The sequence below is a fragment of the Filicampus tigris genome, chromosome 6 (genome assembly GCF_054856515.1).
Source record: "Filicampus tigris isolate MCC_2025a chromosome 6, RoL_Ftig_1.0, whole genome shotgun sequence".
Taxonomy (NCBI): domain Eukaryota; kingdom Metazoa; phylum Chordata; class Actinopteri; order Syngnathiformes; family Syngnathidae; genus Filicampus; species Filicampus tigris.
The window spans coordinates 4,039,787-4,053,737 of NC_141222.1; the positions used below are offsets into that span (position 1 = coordinate 4,039,787).

General features: G+C 42.3%; 2 non-coding genes across 2 annotated transcripts; both read right to left on the reverse strand.

The window, feature by feature from the left end:
• Nucleotides 1-540: 540 nt before the first annotated feature.
• LOC147145511 (U1 spliceosomal RNA) lies at nt 541-704 on the reverse strand. Its single transcript, XR_015087337.1, has one exon. It is a non-coding gene; the product is annotated as a U1 spliceosomal RNA (small nuclear RNA).
• An 891-nt stretch (nt 705-1,595) lies between these two features.
• On the reverse strand, nt 1,596-1,782 carry LOC147145512 (U2 spliceosomal RNA). The gene has a single exon (XR_015087330.1). It is a non-coding gene; the product is annotated as a U2 spliceosomal RNA (small nuclear RNA).
• Between the last annotated feature and the right edge of the window lie 12,169 nt (nt 1,783-13,951).

The following is a 13,951-nucleotide window of genomic DNA, read 5'->3' on the forward strand; positions in this document are numbered from 1 at the left end:
TTTATTGATAATGTTGAAGTTACAGACAAAAAGAAAATGTGTTCTGAATTTTACAAATGCTATAACAAACTATACACTTCCAAATTTTCAAAGGAATATTGTGACATATTTCTCAACGAGATAGCCGCACATGTTCCCACTATAAAAAAAAATGGTGACGAACAAATCACAATGGCAGAGCTCGATGCAGCTATTGAGGATGAGGGATTCCTTCTATTTTTGGACTTTTATAAAGCCTTTGATTCGGTGAAGCATTCATTCATTCTATCTGTGCTTGAATTATTCGGTTTTGCATCAAGTTTGAAAAAATGATAGCAGATCTTTATCAAAACATAGGCAGCTGTGTCTCTACGTCAAGATACAACTCCTAGCTCTAAAACAAATGAAGAGATTCCGCAGGGCTATCCTGAAGTGCTGAATCATACATACATATATACAAGAGCTAGTCTATTCCGCGTTTCCAGATTGACACTGAGGTTTCTACAATGAACTTTATGAATTCTTATCTGCCCAGATATTCTTGTCATTTAACAATCACATCAGGGGAGAGCGCGAACGCAGTCCCCCACTACCAGAAATTATGCAGTCGAGATTCCCACATTTGGGGAATTCGCAGGGGTCAGCACAGTCGGAGTGCAATGACTGAGCCTCACCCTGGGTGAACCACCTTCCTGATCATGGTATCTCCCCTGCCAGGTAAGTATGAGTTGTTTTTGTTAACCGGGCCAATGTCTTTAGCAAACACACCATCTTCAGTCGCGGGCTCATCCGCGACACACATGTCAATACATACACACACACATTCACGCTGGATGATGCATCACTCGTCCACCGGTTTAAGTAGTACCTTTCAGTAAGTACACCACCCAAACCATTATGAATGCGGTAAAAAGAACCTGCAAAAGCAATCCCATCATGCCTTGCTTCATTTCCACCCAGAATTCAAAGCGAGACTTGTCCCTGCCCGCACCCTTTTACAGCGCTCACTTCCCGTTTCTTTGTGTGTCCAGGGAAATAATTTAGTGCTGCTGACATCTAGTGGTGTAACAGCATATACTCTTTCAAAACACTTCCAACTTAAATACGTTTGATCAGTCGACCACCAATTTTATAATTATAGAAAAATCTACATTTGAAAACATATATTTGAAACTATTATTTTTATGACCATCGTACATTGTAAATATGACATTGAAATAAAATTAAAAATATGACAAATATCCTTGTCTTGTTTACTTAGCTAGTAGCGTGGACGGAAGCAGGGAAAGGTATTTCTTGATGAAAGTATGACTTTGTATTCCATGAGGGGGGGCGGTCTTTCTTGATAACAGTATGACTGTGTTCCGTGAAAAGTTAATCAAAAATGTTTTGCTCTCTTGAAGGGAGGATGTTCCACTTCGAGAATAAAACTATTAAACCACATCATTCTGCGGTGACATCACAATGCTTGAGTCGTTATAGGACTACTTCAACTCTTATTAGCAAACGGCATTATCTATCATCTACTCGTCACTAGTATCTGCAACGTTTTGACGGTACTATATCCCAACACGAGTTATTCACATTTCTCGAGGTATTATTGATTTAAACAGTAGAGGGGGTGCACCGTTCCTGGAGGTACTGCAATACCAGGTCGATGCGTGGAGTGGACGGAGCAAGCCCCTATTCCATCTCCCAGTTCCAAAAATCAATTTAATATATGGTCCCCGGATAGGGGACGTATCAGATATTAAACTGATAAGAACAGATTTTTTTCTTTTGAACAAGTTTTATTGTTACAATGGACAAATGTTAGTCACATCTCTCCAATATGGAGCACAGCTCTATTCACAAAACAACATGTTCAAACAATATCCTTGTTAGCTTAAAAGTCATCATGTTAACCTTAATAATACCAGGTAAACTATGCATAATATACTGAAATTTAAAAGACAGATTAGATAGAACATATCGAGCCTGTTGTACAGAAGCGTAGTGTCCTTAGTAATTGGGACCTCATCCTACCCTTTCAAACAGCATTCCTCCGGTCCTCTCAGGGCGCCCATAGGAGTTCCTCACCCCTCTTGTTCCTTTTCAGCAGTCTCTCCCGGTGAACCAGACCGTCGCTGCCAAGACCTTTTATGTGTAGCTTCGGTTCCCTCCTCCGGGTGGGCACAGACGACTCTTCTTGGTGGCTGCGTCCTTGGCCTGCCGCCAGCAGCTGTCAGGGTAGCTGCGGCCATTCGGAGCACAGCCACAGGGGGGGTCTGTCTGTGTCTCCTTACCAGCAAGTTTCTGGAGGTCCAGATGGCGTCTTTGATGGCGGCGAGGGTGAGCCACTGCTTTTCAAAGTGTTCTTTAGTGTTTTCCAACTGGCTCACCCCATAGAGCACAAGCTGTGCGTTTAATGCCTCCCTTGCTGGCAAGTCCGGGAATTGTAGGTGGCCGGCTGTCGCCCACAGGTCTACAGCAGCACTGCACTCCCAGAGGAGGTGCCTCACCGACTCGTGGGCGCCACAACCAGGTCGGGGGCAATTTGAAGACGCTGACATTCCTCGGGAGTGCATAACGGACCTCACCGGGAGAATTTCATGGGCCACCATCCATGACAGGTCCCGAAGTCTGTTTGAGAGGGCAGGATGGTTGACATTGCGCCAAACCGTTGTGGGCTCACCAAATGCGAGGCCGGGAACTGGACTCACTGCTTCCCGCTTCTGCACAACAGAGATAAGAGATCTGTGATTTTTTAAAACATGACACTCTTCTTTTTCCAACTCAAACTTTCTTAAAAAATTCCTGATAAAAGAATAAAATGGTGGCAGATTAAAAGACACAGGGATTTTATGATCAGTCGGTATTAATTTTAGTTTCCGGAGGTATGAACCCATCCAGAAACGTGTCATTGCTTGACTCTTCTGGGCACTTGATGGTTCAAGCGCATTTCTCAGGTGCAGGGCTACATATTGGCTCCCCAAGAAGAGATGGAGGTCCGGCACTCCTTTTCCTCCATTTTCCTTGGTTTTCTTCATGGTGTCTCTTTTCAGTCTCTCCCACTTGGAGCCCCAGATAAAATGAAAGAAGGCGCGGTCCAAATCTAAAAGCACATTTCTTGTTGGGGTAAAAACAGAACTGGTCAATAAAAGCAAGGGTAGAATAACAGCTTTTATAATTAAAACTTTCCCCTCTATAGTCAGGTCTCTCAGCCCCCAAAAACCAAGTCTTTTTCTCACTTTCCCTATCACGTCACCCCAGTTTGTTTCCCCGCCCCCATCTTTGCCAAATTTGATCCCAAGTATTCTCTGGTCCGTTTGTATCAGTGTCAGGGGTAGTCCTGTCTTTTCTGTCGCGGTCCACGGTCCATAAAATTGTGCTTGGGTCTTAGCTCTATTGAGTTTTGACCCAGAGGCCCTTCCGTACCAGTCAGTCAAGTCCAAGGCCCTTGTCACAGATAAAAGATCTGAACACAGGATGTTAAAATCGTCCATGTACAAGATGCACTTTGTTGTAAGTCCTCCACCCCCAGGGATACTCACCCCCTTAATCATTTTGTCCCGTCTCAAAATCTGTGCCAGTGGTTCTATGCATAAAACATAGAGGAGAGCAGATAAGGGACAGCCTTGACGCACACCTGAGTTAATCTGGACTGCTTTTGTCAAATTCCCATTAACCATGAATTTGCTGCTAATGTTCTGATACAGCAGTTCCACCCACCCTATAAACCTTTGGGGAAGACCCAATTTTTTCAATAGCCTAAAGAGGTATTGATGTGAAACTCGGTCGAAGGCCTTCTCAAAGTCCAAGTTTAAGATTACTAACCGCATATTTCTGTCTCTTGTGTAGCAAATTGTGTCACGGATCAGCGTGAGGCTGTCTGTGATCTTCCTACCCGCTATGGCACAGGTTTGATCAGGGTCGATCAATTCGTCCAGTAAGACAGACAAACGCATAGCTAAAAGTTTACTAAAAAGTTTGCAATCAACATTTAAAAGCGTAATGGGTCGCCAGTTACCAAGGTCAGTCTTGTCTCCCTTTTTGTGCAATAGTGCGACTATCCCTACTCTGAAGCTATCTGGTAGTCGTCTTGTTTTGTCCAACTCATTAAAAACAGTGATTAAATCTGGTGCCAACAAGTCCCAAAAGGTCAAATAGAACTCAAGGCAGAGGCCGTCCTCTCCTGGAGACTTTGCTTTTTTGAATTGTCTTACACATTTATTTATTTCCTCTCGGGTAAAATCTTGAGTTAATAGCAATTTGTCAGTCACGGTTTTCTCAATGAAATGTAATACTTCTGACATTGTCTCTAATTGAGTATCTTTCTTGTCATACAGTCTCTGGTAGTAAGTTTCGACTTCCTGGTTTATTTCACTGCTAATTTCCGTTATCACTCCATTTCCTTTTTGCAGCTTGAAGATACCCCCACCCTTGCTCATAATTTTTTTGAAGAAATACCTGGTACATTTTTCTCCTTCCTCTATTTCTTTTTCTTTGCTCCTTAATATTACGCCTCTACTTTTGATATTTGCTAGAAGTCTCAGTTCCTTTTTGACCTGTTTAATTTCCTCATTAAAATTAATGCCCTTTTGTGATAAATTAAAATACCTTTGTAGTCTGTTTTGCAGGCCCAGCATGTGTTTCATTTCCTTCCTTCTTTTTTCCTTACCTGCTCTTTTAAAAAAGCTCTGAGTTCTTAGCTTTATCATTTCCCACCACTGTGCCCTCGATTCGTACAAGTCTTGAAGTGTTTGCCAGTCCTTGTACTGCTCCCTGTATTTAGCAACCAAGGCCTCATCCTCCAGCAGGGAGCAGTTCATCTTCCACAGTCCTCCTCCAATGGTGACACCAGAAGGCGGTGAAAGAGTACATGACAGTACTAGGTGGTCTGAGAAGAAAACAGGCGTTAATCTAGCATCCGTCGGTGGCCAACCACGTGTAAATATGTAGTCTATGCGAGAGGCTCTGGTGCTATCACTACTGAACCACGTGAAGCCCTCCTCTCTTGGATGCATGGTTTTAAAACAATCGACTAATTTAAAAACCCGACACATGTCATTCAGTAAAACAGATGTTTTGTCCACTTTAAAATCCTCCCCAGCTCCCTTTCTATCCCTTATATTTAAAACACTATTAAAATCCCCTCCTATAATTAATGGTGCGCGACCTAGCATGTGGGGCTGCAGGTTTTCTAAAAGTTCATACCTATCATGTTTATCATTAGACCCATAAATATTTAAAAGGTTAAAATCCTGTCCTATAAATGTTAGGTGTGCGAACAGTGCTCGTCCATTTTCCACCACCGTGCTCCTTTTAACCTCAATTTGGGAATTGTTTATTAAAATGGCCACCCCGTCATTTCGATTTTCATTTGAGCCACTCCATAATGATGGGTGTGGCCACATTTCCTCCCACTGTTTGTAATTTCTTAAAAAAGGTAGACCACATTCTTGGATTAAAAACACATCAGACTTAATAGTTTTTAAAAAGGACAAGACGTTCTGGGCTCTAATCCTTGATTTCACACTTCTAACATTTATAGTTGAGAATGTGAGAGTTGCAGGTATGATTTAAAATTAAAACACAAAAGGGAGTATTAAAACCGTCCATTAAGTTATTTCTCGAGACTGCAGTTCCTCCTTCATATGTACGGCAGGAGAGTTGGGTACATGATCATTTCTCCGAGAAACTTTTGGTGATGGTTTCTCACGCAACCTTAAATTCATGGTATTGTGACTTTTGGGCGTTGATTGCAATTTAATATTTAAAAAGGAGAGCTCATTTGGTGTGCTGCAGGGGAAAACTCTGGGCTCATCCACCTCACTGTCTGAGCTCCAAAGCTTTCCCCTCTTCTCTAAAGTCAAAGGGGACTCAGAAGACCTTTCAGATGCTAGCCTTTTGGATTTTTGTGCACAAGGGATCTGAGTGTCCTCACTGTCAGTCTGCTGTAAGATGGCTTCACTTGATTCGCTTGTGGGCGGGTCTTGCAACATGCCACTTTCTTCTGAGCTCCCTGTTGGTGGAGCCAATACATGCCCCTCCCCCTCCTCACCTGTTTCCTCTACTCCAATGACAGGTTTTGGAGGGAGATTTGAATTTTCCTGATGACTTCCAATTTGTTTGTTGCTTTCATTTCCATTAAGCTGTGGAGCCGATACACACCCCTCCCCCTCCTCACCGGTTTCCTCTACCCCAATAACAGGTTTTGGAGGGAGATTTGAATTTTTCTGATGACTTTCAATTTGTTTGTTGCCTTCATTTCCATTAAGCTGTCCCATTTCTTTTCCGGCCTTCAATTTGTTGGCAAATGATTTTGGACAATTTCTGTAGAGGTGGTTTGATTCCCCACAGAGATTGCACTTTCTGCCATTGGTACATTCTTCAAAAGTATGCCCAATTACTCTACATTTCCCACAAATGATTTGCTCACATGCTTCTGCCAGGTGCCCGTGCTCACCACATTTGTGGCAGAGCTTGGGTTGACCTTGGTAGTGGATGTAGCCTCGGTTTTCGCCCAAGACTATCATGGATGGGAGATGTTTCAGGCCCTGGAAGCCCTGAGGGTCCTGCCATTGCTGGATGGGTACCCGCCAAGCGCAATTCCAAATGCCGTCCGCATCCCTCACCTTCACAGCCTGACCTTTTACCGCGCAATATCTACCCAGCCAAAAACAAATGTCGTCTGCGTTAACTGTCTCATTGAACATTCTGACAATAACTGTTTTGGCAGCATTATCAGTCAGTTTCTCAACGTTAAACACAGAAAACTGGGCTTTTACATTTTCAAACCGGGTCCAAAATTCTCGAAGGTTTGCAGCAGAATTAAAGCTAACATCAAATCCTTTACTAAACGGCAAAGTTATTATACAATTAAGCTCATTAGCTTTAAACTTTAAGGTCTGTTGGACATATTTCCTGGAGAAGTCCAACCTGGACATCCCCGGGGTCCCTCCACCAGTGTCCTTAAAGGTGAAGCGTACACTGTGGTACCTCCGCATGCCGGCATAAGTGGCCGACATGGTGGGAGGACCACAAAATTAAAGGAAAACAAACAACTTACCGTCAGCACCCGACCTAAGAAAAAAAAGCGATTTTCAACACAAACCGTTAGGACAATATATCCCCCTGTGATTTAGCTCTTTGCCACAACAGGCGTAGAACACACAACCAAAGGAGGTGATCGCAGACTTAGCCAAAAGGCCGAGAAGCGATACCAGACCATTGGTACAGGGAACTACTTGATTGCCGACAGGACGGATCACAGTGACGGTGACAAACGTCAACTAACCATAACAAAAACATTTACAGCCCAAACAACAACTACGTGCATTTTAGGTCATAATGAGACCAACTGTGTTTGTTTGCCAACCTGCAAATCAACTAAAAGATGAGCAATTGCTGCGTAGCGTGGGTCATGTGACCCAAAGTGGTCCAATAGGAAAGCAGCAATAAATGTGCAGTGGACATGTAGTGTCTAGTGGACACTAATTTGGTTTTCGCTGAACCCAATATGTTTAGGGCTTCACAATAAATCGAAATGTAATCGACATAGAGCTTTGACTTAGCGCAATATTCGAATAGCAAGACATGCCCCGTTTTGTATCGTTTTTCTTTTTTTCGCCCGCTCTCCTTTAGTGTTTGAGTGATAGATGTATTAGCCAACCAGAATTGTCGATGCTCGGGGCTCAATGGCACTGGCCAATCAGTGTTGTTGCCTTATACATAGTAGTCTGTGCTTGGATGCCTACAGTCAGCAACAGCGCGTCCAAAACACACGTGAACCTCGAGTTTTTGCCGTGTACCGAAGTGGATGTAATGGAAGAAAGACCTTTTCCCGCTTCTGCGGAGGAGAGGGAGCGGCTCGTGCCAAAGAAGGGCAGTACGTCTATTATTTGGACGTACTTCGGATTCGACAAAAAATTATGCCGATCAAAAGAAAAGCGCCCAAATGCAAGTTTTGCGATCGGCCAGTAGCCAGATCCAGCGGCAACACCACCGACTTATATCAACACTTAAAACAAACACCACCAACTTCAGTATGAAGCCTTCGAACAGATTCGAAAAAGACACATGACGGGGAGGCAACAACTAGCGGCCGTTCACGTGCTAAGAAATCATCAGGGCTATAACTCGTTATATTGTCATGGAAATGATTCCCCCAAGTACTGTGTCAGGCGAAGGTTTCAAAAGCCTCATGCACACAGTGGAATATGGAAATATAATACAATAATCATGAAATATTTGGGCTTTAAAGACCTTACCAGTTAAGTTTTTGTCACATTTTTCATCCAACTAAATACATTCTTCAATCAACAGTCTTGGCAGTACATTGGAAGCATTGTGAGACATAAAAAAATAAGTCCGATTTAAATGGATCAATGGCAATGGGATTGCATTACAGACTTTGTCATACTCTTTTTGAGAACAATTCAACTGATATTTTTCCATAAATATTGCGTACCTCAAAAAGGTCCCTAGGCTGTCCATTAAATCAGTTACAAAAATGACGCCCTTCTCAAACCAAATGTTTTTAAAGACTGATTTTATATTTATTGTAATTACTCTATTGTTCCATAAAACTGACTTATGAGGAGAAACGTTGTGGGCCAATATCATTTTCGAGAAAAAAAGGATTTGTTTATGGAAATTAGACAATTTGCTAGGGATTCTGTTCATACCAAAATCACATGTCAACACCAAATCCAAACCTGCAATTTTCTGAAATAAAGACCTTGGAATGTGGAACCACATGGAGTTGGGCTGCGACGGACAAGATTTGATCCAACTCACTCTAAATACAGTAGATTCACATTCTGGAGCTTTAATACCACCATTGTTATATTCCTTAACAAGCTGGGATCCTTTTCTTAATATAATATAGAACATTTTGTGATGGTGTTGAGAGTCTTGTCCACCTATTAATCCATCCTTTAAAAATATAAAGGTAACCAAAAATTACCACAGTCACTCACTAACAAATAAACTCACCACTAACTCACTCGTTCACCCAATAGTTGTTTGCCCTGCCAACTTAAGTGACTTATACAATAATAAACTTGTTCGCTCCTCCTGAAGGCTCCCACCCACACTAAAGGGTAGGATATGCTTAAATATGATTAAAAACGCTGGATAAAAAAATAAAACAAAACAAAAATGTGAACAACGCAGCATGGGAAATACCCCCTGCCTCGAAATGGTTCAGTCCATTTGATTCCCAGCGCCGCTCTTGCCCCCCTCCCCGCTCCTCCTTGGCTCGGCTAGTGTATACGGCATAGCTGCGGAGTCAGTATTACGGTGAGACTATGTTAAACAGTGGTTATGCTGAACTATTTTACCACCCAATACCATGAGTATGTTATCATCAACAAATATAAGTCCTCATTTTAGCTGTATTGAATCGAATTCAACAATGATCAGCCTATCTTCATTGTTGTGTGTGCGTGTGTAAGCTATGTGTGTGGTTTCCGGTTGCCAACTGTCCCATATTAGCCGGGACGTCACGTATTTTGGGCTAATTTGGTTTGTCCCATACGGGACCTTAAGTGTCCCGTATATTGACTATCAACTCTTGCAAATACAGAAAACTTCAATCTACCGATCCCGTCATATAAATTGCTTTTAGTCAAGCTTTGGATGGCGATCGATTGTCAATAACGACGGACACGGACGGGTTCGCGTCTCAATCTCTTTCACTTGTATACTTGCACGAACATACATTGCTGGCTCTTAAACAGTGATAGCACATCACAGCGCACCTAATGGAGACTCTCGGTACTACAAATGACTGATCCTAGATCAGATAAAGCGTCAATCTCAGAACAAGCGGCAATCACTCCACCTGTCATGTAAGGACTTCTCTCTGGCTGCGCAAAATGACGGAAGACTGCTTGAGTCGGTCAAAAGCAGCCAGAAATATCCATGGAAAAATACATTTGGTGAGTCACACTCCTCTTTTACATTTCGGATTTCTTACACGCGTTTTTGGATGAAAAGAGCCAAATCGTGGTTTCATATCAGGTGAGTCGCTGTCCTGTGAAAAAAAACTCTCCATTTTGTTTTCATTCTTTCTTATTTTTACGTGAATGTGGTTTCAGCATTAACGTGAAAATTAGACAATATCTAATGAAAGTGAAATGAAAAAAAAAATTTAACCAGCCAGACACTCTGGGTGCTCAGCACCCCCAAAGCTCTGAACCTAAAATCGCCCCTGTTAACAACTGCAAGCGCATCGCTAAATGTGACTTCTTTTTTTTTTACCTCTTCACTTCAGCCACTGACCGAACTGACGTCTGTTTCATCCTTCTTGTGAGTATTTGTGTGTTTCGCCGGATCAATAAGCAGGCACACTGCACTTTCAGCCGCTTAGCATTGAGTTGGCCCTTTCGGGATGTATATGTGGATAACTGCTACCATCTACTCGACTCGATTTTCTTCTTCAAATGGCGTTTCCACATAAATATGCGGAGGTGGGTGTGAGGGTCGGTGGTCATGTCACTATAACCCCAGAAAGACAACATCGGCGACCTGTTTTCCCCCTTGAAAGACTCCCAGTGAGCATACCATCTCCTGCCTAAAGCTGTCAAACCTTCCAGGCTGCACCGCCCTCTTGTGGTGATGGAGCACATTGCTATCTGGATCTTGGCCTTGACCTCTGGAGGTCACGCACAAGAGAATAGATAATAGAGTGGTTAGCAGAAGAAGAACTTCCTCGACACATTTACGTGAGGTACATCGATAGGCAATATCAAGTTGATTTATTATCACAAAGCACGATAAAGACAGAGAATAAGGAAAAAAACGTAACTACACTGCCCAACAATGTGTATAATTGACTATTTTAAGAATTAAAACAGTAAATATACCAAAAACTATGATACCAAAACAATATGATAGAATCTCACGTTACATTATCCAGACAAACAAATGGTTTACAGATTATTCACTTTTCAATAAATGCCCCAACAATTACCAGGTCTTCCGCTTTTGGCCTGGGGCACCACCGCCATCTTGTGGAGTCTTAGGGCGTGACGGAAAGAGCGCCAAAATACACAAATAGGTGAATTCTTCAGCATAAATAGCTCAGGATAGATTCCATAGAAAAAAATTGCTGAAATTGTTAATGGTGAACTTTGTATGTACGGGGTCGTCCTGGAACCCGTACAATGTGCGGGTTTGCGGCGCCTGCGCTTTCAGACCCGTGTGTATGATCGGACCTGCCTTTGGCCTGCGTGATGTCATCCTAATTTGCATGTTGTGTTGATTCGTCTTCTCACAAAGTGAATCGTATCCTCAGCTAGCAATTCGTGCGTAGTGAAGAGTCGTAGTCGTAGAAGCAAGAGTTGTCACAAAACAATGCACTCACAGGTTTTTGATTGGTACTCACAAGAAAACATTTCACACCCACAATTTTAATTCGTACTCACAAGAAAAAAAATTCAAACCCTCACAATTTTGATTTGTACTCACCAGAAAAAATTCAAACCCTGACAATTTTTAGTTGTGTACTCACAGGGAAATAATTAAAACACCAATTATTACTATTATGGATACGAATCGTAAATCACGCATATGCCTTTTTGACAGCTATCTTACACCATCGTGATGGGACGAACAACACCGGTGCATCAGCATTGTGCCGAGTGCTCAAGTGTGAATCGAACAGCTGGGCAAGTTGATGGAGAACATGTCCAAACACGTCACGTTCCCTCTCATCATTGCCAGTCAGTCTCGTTGTCGTGTGGCCCCCCAGACTTGATAAGTTATCGGCTTTTGCGAAAACTCGAACAACATTGCAAGCAAACACATTAGCCCTAGCATCAACAATCCATGCACAAATTGTGGCGTAAATCGCACGGCCGGCGCTGCCTCCCAGTCTTATTAGTAAAGCTGTGTTCGCCATCTGTCATCCATCGCTGCCATGCTGCTCCGTGGTCAAGCTATCCGCTCCTACGTTTTTGAGCGTGCGTTTGGTCCAAACCTTACGGTAAATGCTTTTCTGCATGTCGCAACAGTGCACAATGCATCACTTCCTTCACGTTTGAACTGCCATAAAAAACATTCCTCCAATAAGTAGAAAATCATTCTAGTGGATTCTTCTTCTAGGTGGCCCATACTATCAGCATACGAAGTTTGGACTGATTTTCCTGTACAACTCTTTTAAAAAAGTAGAGGCAAAGTCTGTACAAAACACAGTACATGCAGTAGACAAATCATCATTTCCCTCAAGTTTGAACTACCATAAAAATAAATTCCTCCAATAAGTAGAAAATAATTCCAGTGGGTTCTTCTTCCTGAGGGCCCATACTATCAGCATGCCAAGTTTGGACTGATTTTACTGTACATTTTTTTTTTTATTAGAGACAAAGTCTGCTAAAAATACAGAACATGCAATAAAGAAATCATAATTTCCCTCAAGTTTAAACTGCCATAAAAACCATTCCTCCAATAAGTAGAAAATCTGGAAGAAGAACCCACTGGAATGATTTTCTACTGATTGGAGGAATGTTTTTTATGGCAGTTCAAACGTGAAGGAAGTGATGCATTGTGCACTGTATTTTGTGCACAGTTGCGACATGTGGAAAAGCATTTACCGTAAGGTTTGGAATACGCGCACACTCAAAAACGTAGTAGCGGATAGCTTTACCACGGAAAAACGAGAGCGTGATAGCTTGACCGCAGTGAAAGAGAGCGGCACCTCATCCACGTTGGTGATGTGGTTGGGCTGGATGTGTTTCTCGGCAATCTTTTGACTGCAGTTGGAGCGGAAGACGGCTCGCTTTTCCTTGTAATCCACTAGAAATTGCTGTTCGCTATATAAGCAGCGAGTCTACTTGGCAGGAAGTGTTCCCAGTCAGTCATCAGTCACACAACATTTCCAGATTTTGGAACTCTGTGCACCCACAAGGCGCATCCGCATTATAAGGTGCCCGTGCATTTTGGAGAAAAATGAAGACTTTTAAGTGCGCCTTACAGTTGTGAAAATACGGTAAATTTAAAAAAAAAAAAAAAAAGTATTATTTTTAATTGACTGTTATGCGTTTTTTCGCCGTACACATCTCTGGTCGACGCCAGGGATTTATAGAGGAAGTCAACACAAACATATTTTTTCAAGGATATGTTTTTACGCAAGCCCACTAGTTGAAAGAAGGCATTCTGATTAATATTCCGTTTGTAAAATATGAGAAATCCATCCACTCGTTTTTAGCGATCTCTGGGGCGGACATTTTGTCACTTCTGTCAACTGAAAATGACATCACAACTAGTCAGGCCTTAGGTCACAAACAATCAAGGCTGACTTGTTTTCTGAAGCTGAGCCGTGATTGGTCGTTACGTGAACCCTGAGCAGTTGTGATGTCATTTTCAGTCGACAAAAGTGACAAAATGGACGCCTCCTGAGATGGCTAAGAAGGGGTGGATTTTGCTGCATAACTCATATTCCACAAACGCAATATTGGAACAATCAACTCTACAGAGCAGGAGACGCTCAGTGCTTAACAGTGTAGACAAAATAGAAGTGCCGTAGCGCTACAGGGATGAATGACAAGGAAATCATGTCAGCTGATTTGAAGCAAAAGACAATGGTATTCAAGGGCAGATTTAGCCAATGAAATGCACGCACAGCAGTACATATTTGATCACTTTTTTTTTTCATTTGGATGGCGGGGCATTTCTGGGGAAGCTGAGCTTCCCTAGCAGTCTGAGAGCAATCGCCACTGGTGCGTACGCATGCGACTAAATGAGGTCCATTGAGAGCATACAGATAAGTGTAGACCAGCTGATATTTTGAAAAAATACATGCCTTTGGCAAAATCGTTTATTTTTACATGCAGATGTTCTTTATACAGAACAATCAGAGTAGCCTCTTAATTTAATGTGAAAATATGTTAAAATGTTTTTGCTTTTTTGTTTTTTTTAAACCGTAAAGTTTTGGGTGAGTATGATTGAGAATTATTACATGACCAGCTGCGAGCATATTTACTCC